This window comes from Eschscholzia californica, unplaced genomic scaffold (assembly GCF_041429995.1).
Source record: "Eschscholzia californica isolate CP2 unplaced genomic scaffold, dmEscCali1.0.p SCAF_6, whole genome shotgun sequence".
Classification (NCBI taxonomy): Eukaryota; Viridiplantae; Streptophyta; class Magnoliopsida; order Ranunculales; family Papaveraceae; genus Eschscholzia; species Eschscholzia californica.
In genome coordinates, this window is record NW_028238483.1 from 18,941,760 (window position 1) to 18,955,201 (window position 13,442).

The window sequence follows — 13,442 nt, forward strand, 5'->3', positions numbered from 1 at the left end:
TAACCTCTATTGAAAATAGTTATAAGTCTAAATTGCGAAAAGAAAATCATATGTTTTTCAAACCAATGACTTCTATATGTCCATACAATACTATCAACTAATTAGGCTACAATTAACTGTAACATGTTTTTACTAAAATCTAAACATAAATAAGTAACATTTGCAGTTAAATTAAATAATGTTTGTATATATACATAAGAATGAAGAATTAATAGGACCCAAGGGTTATATGGGGATGCAAATAACTCAGTCTGAAGTTGGATTAATTTACAAAGAAATAGGAACAAAAGAAATTTGATAAAAAAAAAAAAAGGAGTTAAAAAGAAAATTTGAGGTACTAACTAGATAGACAAAAATAAATTGAAAATTTTAGAAAGCCCCCTTATAAGTATTTGTCTTGAGGGAGGCGCCTGTAACACTAAAACAAGGCACCTTTAAAAGGGCTCACAATAAAACACCCAAAAAACATAAAAATAATAGTAAGACAATGGGTTTCGAACCCATAACGTGTTGTGTGAATGGCAACTAACTCAACCGCCGAGCCAACTACAACTTTGTGATACAAATTGGCAATCAACTATATTATACCTAAATCCGACCCTGAGATTTTCACACCTAAAGACGTTTTTATCGCGGAGCCCTGGGGGCCTGCGCCCCCACGGCCCCCTATGTGGCTCCGCCCCTGTTAGTGGTGGTGGCGACAATGGAGAAAGGTGAACCGTGGGTTCCTGAAGACTGTTTTGATGTTTTATGAGAGTGGCGATACAAACGTATTAGTCCGGGGACAAGGAGGTGGCTGGCGTCCAGGCGCCTTAGCGATGTCGGGATAAACAAAGCCGGGCAGAAGGGCCTAACGAGGCCCAATGGGCCTTCCATGTGGCTCGTATGTGGACATGGGTCCGACAATAGTCACAAAATGGTTGAGGGTGCTTAGCGCGTTGAACTTAAGCCCACCTAAATGGGCTCGACGAGTATCACCGTATAGGCCCACCGCTAGGGCTACCGCTTCCAAGTTAGACTTAGGGTAGACAACATTTTGTTCTTTGATGAAGATGTCCATACGTAAAATAAACGGAAAGGATCTAGAAGAAGGAAGATTGGACACCTTGAAACAATTCCACGCCTTCTCTTGATTGGAGCGTTCAATAACTGATTTACCGTGACCACAAATGCAGGGTTCATTGACCATTAAGGATTGTACTTCGTCGTGGAGAGTTGAGTGAAATAAGAAAAAACACTTGAAAATTCCTGAGTAAAGGTGGAAATAGCTTGCTTAAGTTAATAACCCATAAACCATAAACACATTAGTTTGAAAGAACTTATCATGAAGGTCACGCCAAATGTAGCGACATTGTCCACATATACAATGGAAGAGCAGAGATATGGAGTTAATGATCCAACTAGGTACAAGATCATTACACCCATCTCAAAAGTGTGTAGTTGGCAGTGGAACAGATCAGTCAACAAAATCGAATTTGTCTTTAGCTCGGAGATCCATTTTCATTCCTCGGGACCAGGAGACATATCTCCAGAAGGAAGAAGAACAACCAACAATGTTGTTGGAAAGTCCAAATGGTAGATGAATAGTCATTCGAAGTAGCTCTGATACACGTGAATATTATAAATAAGATAAAAATAGAATTTAAAAAGAGAGAGAGAGAGAGAGAGAGATAGAGTAGGTGCGAGTGAGAGAGAAGATGAGGCAGAACGATTCTCTATTATTTCCATCCTATCATTATTCGGGTCAGAGTCGGGTCAAATCATTAACTACAACAAATCTACCATCTTCTTCTCCAAAAATACCCACCCCAAATTCAAAAGGTTAATCACCAAATCTCTCAAAGTTCATCAAGCTTCGAATTTAGACAGGTACCTGGGAACCCAGCTGTTCATAGGGGCCCAAAAACAACAGACCTTCGAACCCTTGCTGGCACAGATTCAGAATAAGCTTTCAAAGTGGCAAACTAACCTCCTCTCACAAGCTGGCCGCACAGTAGTCATCTCGTCTATTACCGCGGCGGTTCCCCGATATCAGATGCAATGCTTTGCCATTCCCAAAGGCATCAGCAAACGCATAGAGACCATTCAAAGGTCATTCTGGTGGGGAAAAACAAAATCAATTCACACTATCACCTGGGCAACAATCTGTCGTCCTCGTACGCTTGGAGGCCTGGGACTCAGAATGCCGGCCATTGACAATGCAGCTTTTTTATGTAAACTGGGTTGGCGCCTTCTCAAATATCCTTCAGCGCCCTGGGCTCAACTTCTAAGAGCAAAATACTACCCAAAAACGGATAAACCCACCCCCCCAAAACAAAATCATTCGTGGGTCTGGAAATCGCTTGCGGAACCCATCGGAAATCTCTCTAAACTTATCTTTTGGGATGTAAACCGAGGCACCAACATCAATATTTGGCAGGATTTCTGGATTCCTAATAAACCACCGCCGCTACACAACCAAAAAAATTGTCCTCTAAACACAGTAGACCAACTGATCGACAATAACACTTGGAAGATGGACATGCTTCAAAGATACTTCGACGTGGAAATCTGCAATGCGATCCTTGGCATCAACCTCCACCCGTCGGCTGAGGATGAAATGGTATGGACACTCACTAACTCTGGGCAATTCACCATAAAATCTATGTACAGGTATCTTAGTATTGGCACCAGAGCACCAGAAACGGTAGAATGGGCGTTTATATGGAACATTAGAACCATCCCCAGAATCAAACTGTTTCTTTGGAAATGCTGCACCAACAGTCTCCCGGTCAAAGACAAAATCGGTAGTTACATTGGCCACGACCACATCTGTGCCTTTTGCGACAAACGGGAAACTTCCACCCATATCCTTCTCCATTGCAACTTTGCACGGGCAATTTGGTTCCACTACAACATAAGAACGGATGGGATTGGCTCAGTGATTGAATGGATTACAAACTGGGCTTCGTTGGAAGATGCCACGACAGAGCTTCTGGCAAAAATTATGTGGTTCATTTGGAAAGCTAGATGCGAAAAAAGCTTCGGCAAGAAAGATATCCAGCCGACGCAGATTATCCGGCAGATTCAATGCTATATAACAAACCTCCCCGGGCAACTAAGGGCTAAAAGGAATGCGGACTCGCCCCAGTGGCAACCACCTCCACCTCCTTTTCTCAAAATTAACGTGGACGCCTCTTTCAAAACCAACACTGCCCTGGCAGGTATCGGAAACATCATCCATGATGCAAACGGTGATTTCAGGATGGCCAGAGTAGCTAGCATCAGGGGACAGACGGCGGAAGAATGTGAAAGCATCGCTATCCTGAAAGCTATCATATGGGCGGAAGAGCTCCATCTTACCCACATCATAATTGAAAGCGACAACAACAATTTGATAAGGAATATTCAGGACAGAAACATAACTATCAACTGGCAATCAATACATAACATCGAACAGATCAGAGCTCGCATGAACCATTTCGAGCAAATCCAATTTCAGTACAGTCCGAGGAAAACGAATGGCCTGGCCGACGCTCTTGCGAAGTGGGGAAGGAAACACAGGATTACCAGAACGTGGCACTCACTCGACAACTTGAAGTGGGATCTTAATATGTAGTGTTTTTGTTTTGTCTTTCATTCAACAAAAAAAAAAAAAAACTAGATAAGTAATACAAACATTACATTAATCATAACTAACTAGCATTGACTGATCCAAGAGGACTAGTCGACTGGGTCGGGCCGTGCATATGGCATGGCATGTGAGGTGCTCCAATACCAACATAGGGTTTTGCTCCATCTGTATAAATGACGAATATAAGTTATTATATATATATTCAAACGAATGATTATAAGAATTTATAGAAAAAAATCAATACTTAAAATCAAAACCATGCTCTGTTTATAAAAGATTTGTGATCTCATTCTCCAAACAAATACAAGTAACTGCATAGCCATGATAAGTTCACTACTATATAACAAACTCTAACAATAAAATGAGCTAAACCTTGATAATGGTAGCCAATATATGGACAACTAAATTTCTTATGTGGACAATAAAAGATGAGGTGGAAATATAATTAATCACTTTTAATTGGGGGACAACCAAACACTTCAACTCTCTCTCTTCCATCTCCATCCTTACCGCTCTTCTTTCTCCTGTCTTTCATCTACCTGTCTTTTTCTCTCTAACTAAACCAATTAATCACACTTTTTCAAACTCAAAGGTAAATCTGATCTTTCATTTCTCTTTCTCTCTAGCCCATCTCTTATCCCAAACAGATGTTCATTATTTTCATCTACTTTTTCTCTCTACAAAGAAGGGATGTGGATATGGGATGTTGGCCTGATACTGGAGAAGTTGAAGTTGTTAATGATTGTAAACTGACATGAAATTAGGGGTTTTTATCACTACGATCTGCAAACTTTTTATTGAGTTTGAATTCTTGAAATGATACAAAGCTATTCATAAACCCTAGAAAAGGTAAAATCTACTAATCACCATGAAAACTTATTAGACTAAAAAAATAAAGTCAGATTCTTCTCTTTAAAAACATGTTCTTTTCTTCTTCTTTGAGGTTTGACTTGCTTAGTAGTGGTTGGAGAAGACTAGGGCCTTGAGACAATGTGCCGGTGATAGTTATTTGAGGAAGATGGCGGTGAAAATTAGCAGACAATGAAATCTCTGTTGTTCACTTATTAGAAGTATCTAATTATATTTACACCCAACATGTTTGTCCATCTAAGAGATTTGGTTGTCCATATATTGGCAACCTTGATAATTTATTTATTCTTGTCATTAATTGTTGAAGAATATTTTATGTACTCTTGATTCTTTCATAAAAAGAAATGTATCAAATAAAGGTGGGCAATATATGAACAATCAAATATTTTATGTGGACAACAAATTTACGTGGACAAACGAAAAAATTAGATGGACAACAATTTTTAGAGGGACATCACTCTAATATATTTGACTCACGCCCTCCAAGAATTTGAATTTTTACTTTTAAGTCCCATTTTTTCTGCCACAAACCCTAAGAAAGACTTTCGACTTCTTCTTCTTCAATGGTGGAACACCAAACGGCATGGCAGGAGAAGAACTAGTAAGATCATGGGAGGAAGGTCAATGAGATTTCTAATAACCATGGATTTGTTTACAAGAGAAGGAAAACGAGTAACATAAAAGAAATTTCCACCATAGCCAGTGGGTTTATTTGTTGATTCAGAGACGGAGGCAAGATGGTAGAAAAGAAATCAGAGGAAGAAGATATTATTAGAGCTGGAAGATCATATGAGCGAGATTTTTCAGTGCGAATATGTAATTCCATACCATTACTGTCCTCTATTAAGTTCTTAGTAGCTCTTTAATTACTTCTTTTTACTGTTGGCAGATAACTTATATGAACTCTAAAGTTCTATTAATCAAATACCTAGATGAAATGAAGTGCTGTAGTATTTGCCCATCATTGAGTACTAAAGTCCTTAGTAGAAAGCAATAAAAGACCACAAAAATCAACAATTAAAACCTTCTTCATCATCAGTAATGAATGAGAAGGAGAAGCGGACAGAATCTTCATTTGGGACTTTCATCACTGATCTAGTATTGCAAGTTTGTCTTTTTACTTCTTAGGGTTTGTATCTGGTTCTATTTTATCTCTTTTGCTTAGATTTTTAAAAATACTTAGAGAGAGAGAGATAATTAGATAGAGTTTCATCTTCATCAAGAGTAGCTCAACATCAAGGTGCTTCTTAGGACTTTAGGGAGGACGAAGAAGAAGAATGACAAAATTAGTTTCTTCTTTTAATCTGAAGTATTATATTTATATTTGTCTATAATCCTCAAAAAATTTATTATTTTAACATTTTAACCCTAATAGTTTTGTCCCTCTAGTAAATGCAAGTTGGACACAGGTGACTTGCCCGACCCAAAAATTGTTGTCCACATAGGATATTTGATTGTCCGTATATTGGCCACCCAAATAAAAGAAGAGAATGAAGAAAAAAAGATACATCTAGAGAAAGAGGAATGCAAACTTTAGGTTGCCTTTTTCCTCTACAACAAGAAAATTTTCGCAGTGATTAAACTCGAGGAAAGAAAATCAACAAGAAATATGAAACTCACCTCAGAAATGTACCTTAGAAATCTACTTCAAAACTCCGAAACTATGAAAAATCTTAGAGATCCTCTTCAAAACTTCCGAACCATAAAAAACCTCGGAAATCATGTTCAAAATTTTACAGGGTAAAAAACCCTAAAAATCCTCTTCAAGCATCAAAAATCCTCTTGAAAGCTAAAAAGCAAAACCTTAGTGAAAGAGAGAGGGAACTAATCTGAGACATGGTTTTGGGCTTAGACTGGACTTCGCGAATCCACTCGGGTTGGAAAGTCCGAGTCTGTTTGGACTGGCCAGTCCGACATCATGCTTTGGGCCTCGAACTGGTCACTCTGAACGGGAGGCGCCTACAGTTGTCGGGGTTTGACTATGGTCAAACCCTTTTTGGAGGCGCTTACAAAAATTTTGGGAGGCACCTTTAGACGCTCCCTACTTTTTTTTTCTTTTGACTTTTTTGTAACTCCTACTGTGGAGAATTGACTTCTGAAAGTTGAGAAAGTGGAGATTTTTAGCGTTAGGATGAGTCCGATGATGATAAATACAATGTTGGATCAGAAATAAAAGTAAAAGTATTTCAGTCTGGAATGGAGTTTTAATAGTCTTGAAGAGTTGTACAACTGTTGTCTTCGTTACGCCAAAAAAGTGGGGGCATCCAGCGTAAACGACACCAAAGAGAAGAATACAAGGAGTTTGAAGATATGTTGCAATAACATGTGCTAAGGGGGAATCGTAAATCTGAAGGAGATGTCCTTTGATCAAGATGACAATGCGAGGAATTTGGATTGTTTAGGGATAAAAACAAATGACGAAGATTAACAAGTCCGACCGGTTAGGGTCGTAACGTTTAGCTGGAAACCAACTATGATCGGCGGATCACTTATGTGATTTTTTTTACCCGAATCCTGCAATAGATTATAGCAAAGAGTGTCGATTCAATCGAAAGATAAGACTAAAAGCATGAGGCATATAGAGTATGGATTGGATCCATAAAATGCGCAGAGAAGGTCTGGCTAAACTCCAAGACAAAGATAACATATGCTGGGCCAAATGCCCAGACCATAAAACATGGCCTGATATAGGGTCTGACCAAGAGAAGGGCCGACCATGGCATGGCCAACCATACTATTGGGGTCGGCCAAGCCCAACCCATCTAGGACAAATCTGGCCGACCACACTTGAAGGCTTACCAGATGGGTCTAATGTAAAAGAGAAAAATGGTGGCCACACACTTCTTCTCGTAACAAAAATTCTTTTATGGATGCCTTCAATGTAAAAGAGAAAGAAGATTGGTTCGTTCTCTGCTAACCCCCCAAAGTTGGATCAATTTCATGTGTGGCCCTTAAAGTATGGAAAATGGCGAAATGATCCCTTTTTATAATTGCCATATATTGACTCAAAAAGTCAAACTAATTCCGTTCAGAATTCCTCATTTATTTTTCTTTTCATCCCTTATGTTTCTCTCTCTTTACTATGGTTATTTATCTTATTCATCTTCATTCTTCACCATCTTCATTAAGACCTTTAAACAAAAAATAAATATACAAAATTTTTCTCTTCGTCTCCACCTCTAACATAAGTTTCTCTCTTTTTCTCTCTATATACCCTCCCTCTTCTCTATCTATTTGTTCTCTCTTAGAGGAGGGGTAGTCAATGGTGACTCTGGATGATATTTCAAAATCCGCGAGTGTCTGCGACATTCAATCGGGAACATTTTAGAGTCTGTGATTGTCCTGAGACATTAAAACATAGGCATTTTAAAGTCCGCGTATGTCCAAGGCTTTCAATCACAAACATTTCAAAGTCTGTGAATGTCATTGACATGCGCAAATCCATGGACTTTTGTGGATTTGGACTTTCATTGACATTTTGGTGGATTCTTGTGTAAAAATAAAGTTAAATTTGTCAACAAAAAAATGAGTAATCCTTCATGAATATTTTGGTGGATCCTACTTTAATTAATAACTAATACCAACCATGATAATTAATAATAATTATTATTTGAATTACTATTGTCACTTAAAATGACATATTTTACTGATATTTCAAAATTTATTTTGATATTTCAAAATTTATTTTGATATTTCAAAGATATATGATGTTTGGGCTTACCCCTTTTGTTTAGAGAAATGCTACTTGGAGAGACAGGTGACTAGCGACTCAATAGCGAACAAATAGAAACGTGACGTGGCGCTAAAAAAAGAATCACGTGGTTTGAGGGAAACAATTCTGATCTTCACGCTTCAGTCCTTAGTTATAGCGTGTTTACAGTCAAGTCCTTACGCCATAATATGATCTGGACCGTTGATCTTTTCAACGGTCCAGATCATAACAACAAAGCATTCAAAGCCCCCCAAAAATCTCCCTCATTCTCAACAGATCGGTCTCTTATCTCTCCCTTTCTCTCTTAAAAACTCAACTCAAGATCATTCTATTTGTTCTTCCGCCATTAAATGGAACGAAACCCATTTTGAAAACTAAGGGGGACATGGTTTAAGTGTTGAACTTCTTCGTATTAAATTCAGGGCCGACCCAAGTAGTTTGGGGGCCTAAAGCGAACCAAAATTTGGGGCCCTTGTGCAGTAACTATAAAAAAAAATTTACCGTCAATTTAAATTTTTACTAAAAGTATAAGTAAAAAATATAAAAATGAATTATAAACTTTATAAAAAGTGCATCCAATTTCCATACAGAAACGAGCTAAATATGTTTTGAAAACATTCTTCTCGCCTTTTGAGATGCACAAGCCACTTCCTATCTTGTCTATCTCCATTAGATAAATGTCGAGTATAATACGTCGAAGAGAAGCGTCTCTTAAGAGCATCTTTTGGAAAATCATCTTCATCTCTTAATACTCTAATAGGTCCCCTTTCGACTAACAAGTCCCTTAATGGTTGATCAATTGTTATCCAACTAGCCGGATCACTAAAATCTTCATTAGTATTCTTGTTCTCGATATCTTCATCAATGTTCTTCTTCGCTAGTTCCTCACTAATGTCTTCGTATCTATGTTCTTCAGGAATAGTTTTTTTTTTTCATGTTCTTCATTTGTATTCTAATGACCAACGTCATCACCAACAATTTCTTCGACCATATTTCCATTACTAGATTCTTCAATCTTATTATTAGGTTCTTGTGTGGAATTATTCTCAAGTTTTTTAGTTGTCGTAAAATACTTATTTAGAGAACCTTCTTGAGATTTTGCTGATATCTCTAATCTTTTTTTCTTTTCTCTCTTAGTATGTTCTGATTCATATGTACGCTTCATTGCTACACTAAATATCAATGAAATAATTTAAGTATAATGTCAAAACTTAGACCTAAAATAGAAAAGTTTAGACCGATAACCATTGTCTATCAAATAGTCCAATTATATAAATTCAACATCATATAATACAAAAAAAACATCTAGTGTAATAGTTACAACAATTATTTTACATATTTGTTGCATAAAAAAATAACATTGAAAGATCTAATTAAGAATTACATACGTTGTAGTTGGTAAAGTCGTAAAGATCCTATAACATAACCAATAGAAGATGAGTACACTGTAGAGACAAAAAAATTAACTCACAAAACAAAATTTAGAAAGATAAAGAATAAAAAAATAAGGCTATTGAGATGAAAAGGGATGGAAAGAAAGAGAAGAAAGTAAAAAAATTAAGGAGCCGTGGGTATAAAGACCAAAATAATGTTCAAAAAAGGTTTAGGGTCCAATCTTGTTAAAAAATGGATTTTTAGTCCTTTTGCTCTTGGGTCTAAAAACCCATACTATCTATAAAACAATTTCATTCGTGTCCCAAACCATTTTCACGGGATTTTAAATTGTGGGGCCTGACCGAAAATTCCAACAACTTAATTAACCGTGAATTTGGGATAAATTATAGGAAACAAAATCGAAACTTTCCCAAAACGAAACGTTTCTAAAAATCTTAAACTAAATCTTCGAAACTAATCAAACGCTGAAAAGAAGGAAATCAAATTTGGGAGTGATTTGGGGAATTTATTAGCAAAAAACAGATAGAAACAAATCATAATTTCTCTCTCTTCTAAACAGATTTGTAAATTAAATTATTTTCTCTCTCTAAACTTTCAGATTTGGAAAGAGTATATTTTCTGAGATCAATTTAGCGTGATTTGGAGGTTAATATACAAAACGTATATATCACTTTCTCTCACTTAATTTTCAGATTTGGAAATAGTATATTTTTCTGGGAACATTACAACAACATTTGTTTTTGTTTTTACTCATACATAAATACACATAGAATACAAATTATGAAACAAATACATAAATTACTTGTTATTTATGACGAGGAAACCAACATTTGTCATGTTTACAACGTAATTTATCAACTCTACGTGTGTCATGTTCAATAAATTACACATAATTTCTTTTACATTACACATCGTTTACATTCTGTTACAAAAAAATCGTTTACACTATATTGTCGTAGAACATATGTAGTCTTGAGCAGGACAAACAACATTTACACTATATTGTCGAAGAACATATCCAAATGCTTTTGCACCACCAAGAAACAAATGACCAACTTCAGTAGGAAATTCCATAAGTAACAGCAAAACTACAAAAAGAAAGCATATACATTTGTCAACAAAACATATAACTTACTAGAAACGACATGTATAATAGAATAAATTATGCATACTGTTTGTTAAACTTCATAATGTGTTAGGAGACAAACATAACTTTAGTTTGAATCACAAGGTCACTGTTATGTGAAAAAATTTGTATAATATGCAATCAATTACATATAATTTTTTGAACATTTATTGTACTATAAACAACAACTGTTTTGGGGAAAAAGTACGCTTAATGTTGAATAAATTATATATAATTTATGCAGATTTATAAGATGTTTTTGATATTATTTATAAAATATGTATAATTTGTAACAAAATACATATATTTTACATTTTGTTATAAAAACATCGTACAGAAGATGTTTGCGTTATGTAAGTGTTATGTTCAGTAAACATTATGTAATGTCGTGTAAATTATATATCGTTTACATTTTGTTACAACCAAATCGTACTAGATCTTCTCTGGATCAAAAATGATATGTAATTTATTGTAAACGATCCGTAATTTATTTTAAATTATATATCGTTTGCATTCAGTTATAACAAATCGTTCGATATCTTCACTGCATCAAAAATTGTACGGAAACCTTAATGAAGATTTGAAAAAATAATCTAAAAATCAAAATCTGTAACCTAAAACTACTAAAAAGTAACAAAATACATAGAGACAAACACTTTTTAATCGAATAAAATGAATTGTAAAGACGGATTTAACATTAACATCATAAAATCGGTTATGAATCTTAGAGAGAGAAAATACTAAATAATGATAAAGATTTGATTAGATGATACAGAGAGAAATTTGATTATAATGAAATTCATGAACAAAGTTAAAGATGAAGATGAAAAACATTAAACAGAAAAGAAGAAACTAAAACCTTTAACATTACCTGAAAAGCAATATTAAATCTGATTCAGAATCTGTTTCAATGGAATGAAAAATGACTTTTATAATGTGTTTTACCTGATAAACGATGAAGAAGATGATTTTAGTTGGTCTAATAAAGATGAAACAAGATTTCTGAGATTAATGGATGATTATCAAACAGTTACTTTGTTTAGAGAGGGAGAAAATAAGCAAGTTTCGGTTACTAAAGATAATGAAGATCACGGTTACTTTGTTTAGAAACGTGATTGGAGAGAGAAAGGTGGGAGATAAAAATGGAAAAAGATATTTTGGATTTTAGAATGTAAATCAGATTTTATATATAAAGAAGGTTAGTATAGGTATTATAAATTAATATGTATTATAGGGATTTGTGTTTTCTCTCTAGATGACACCAAATGGACTAGATATCCATTTGTATTATTTTTTTGGTTTTGAAACCCTTTATAAGATTAGAGAGGACTAAATGTCTTATTAGGGCCCATTTTTTGGGCTATAAACCCAAAAATTCAAAAATTAAACATACCAGGAAGGCAGGAAATTAAATAATAGTATAATACTATAAGACAAAGAAAGATGTGAGAGAATGAGAGAGTTCAGTGGGACTTTAATGAGAGAGGAGTTTAGTTTTAGGTTTAATAAAATAGAAATTGGGTGAAGCCTAGGTTATTAGGTTTCCTTTTCAAATTGGGTTCTTTCTTAAGGGCGCGTCTATAGGCGCCTCTCGAAATGGCTGTAGGGGCCTCCAAGAGGGGTTTGACCGTGGTCAAACCCCGACACCTATAGGCGCCTCCTCTCGGACTGAATAGTCCGAAGATCAAATCATGACATCAGACTAGGCCCAGTCCGATAGTAGCTTGATTGTCCAGTCCGACTAGTCACGGACTAGGCCCAGTCCGAAACCATGCTTTGGGTCTCGGACATTTGAGGCCGAGACAAGTCGGACTGGACCGTCCGAGAGGAGGCGAAACAGAGTTAACTCAGTTTCCAGTCATTGAAGGTACTCGGCATCCGGTAATATCGAACTCGATTTCTTCATCAAATCTCGAGTAGAAGAGAGAAGACGATACACGCTTGACAGATTATTATGTTCAATCAATCTTCGAGCTTCAGCAATGGCGCCAGTTATAATAAACAGATTTCTTAGTCGTTCAATCTTCGAAGAAGATGATGGTTTAACTGCATGCAGTTTAGGTACTAATAAAGTTTGATCATTACCGAGGATTACTTCTTGTGTTGCTGGATCTCTAAAACAACATCGGATTTTCATCACATGATAGCTCCGATGACAGTGACAGGAACTTTCAATTCAACTAGAAATTCTCTCTCTTCTTCTGCGTAAAGGGATAGAATTCAATCCTAATAATCTAGGTTTTCCTGAACATGAATAGATTGCCACGATTTAAGCAGGTTAAGAATCAGATGAGAAACCGATTTTGATTCATATTGAGATGATGGCCTTTGATTTTCAGAGTTAGGATTAATGAAGAAGATGGGGGGTGCTCGGAGGCGCCTACAGTAATTTTGTGGAGGCGCCTAAGGAGGAGAGGCGCCTAAGCAATTTCGGGAGGCCCTTATAGACGCGCCCCTTTCTTAATTGGCTTGTTTATTAATTGGAGGTAGGCCCACGAGTCACGTGCAACTTCTCTTAACAATCCGGGACGCGCAATTCTTCTCAGGAATGGCGGACTAATTCAAACGAAGAATTGTTCTTTAACTTTTTGCTGACTGTGTGCCTATAAAATTTATACCTTTGGGGCCCTTCTCCAAAATGGGGCCCAAAGCAGCTGCTTTGGCTGCTTTGGGCCTGGGCCGCCCCTGATTAAATTGAGCATTTCTTTTAATCCCAATTCTATTAG